Source organism: Aquila chrysaetos, chromosome 6 (genome assembly GCF_900496995.4).
Source record: "Aquila chrysaetos chrysaetos chromosome 6, bAquChr1.4, whole genome shotgun sequence".
NCBI lineage: Eukaryota > Metazoa > Chordata > Aves > Accipitriformes > Accipitridae > Aquila > Aquila chrysaetos.
Genome location: NC_044009.1, coordinates 9,686,560 through 9,687,097, shown reverse-complemented (window position 1 = coordinate 9,687,097; position 538 = coordinate 9,686,560).

The following is a 538-nucleotide window of genomic DNA, read 5'->3' as shown; positions in this document are numbered from 1 at the left end:
GCCAGGCTGTGCTGTCCCATTGTGCCACCCCACCTCGGTGGGAGGTGAGGGGTGCCCGAGGCACTCCTTGTGCATGGAGGGCTGGGAGCCTCTCGGGGTGCTGCGACCTAGAGATTGAGTCCTGGGACGTTCCCTGCTCTGGGAGCAGAACAGGCACCGTGGGCGACTCACTCAGATGAGGCTGTCCCTGTTGCTCTCCTCTGGGGGAAGGAGTGGCCGCCGGGGCTGCGGCTGCCCTGAGGGAGAAGGTGAGCGGGGCCGGGGGTCCCTGCGACCGCCGACCTCCCGTGCGAACCTCCCGTCTCGCTGCAGGCGGAGACGTGCTGCGGTGGCCCGGAGCGGCGGGGGTTCAACGGGGCGCGGGGCGCTGGAGTCTCAACGGGGCGCAGGGCGGCGGGGCCGCTGACTGCCGGCGCCGGAGCCTGGCTGCCTAGGCGGGGCTTCCAGTGGCAGCGAGGTGGGACGGTGTCCCCGCAGGGTCAGGCAGAGGGCAGGCGCGCCCCGCGGCATGCCGGGAGCTGTAGTCCTGGGCAGGGGG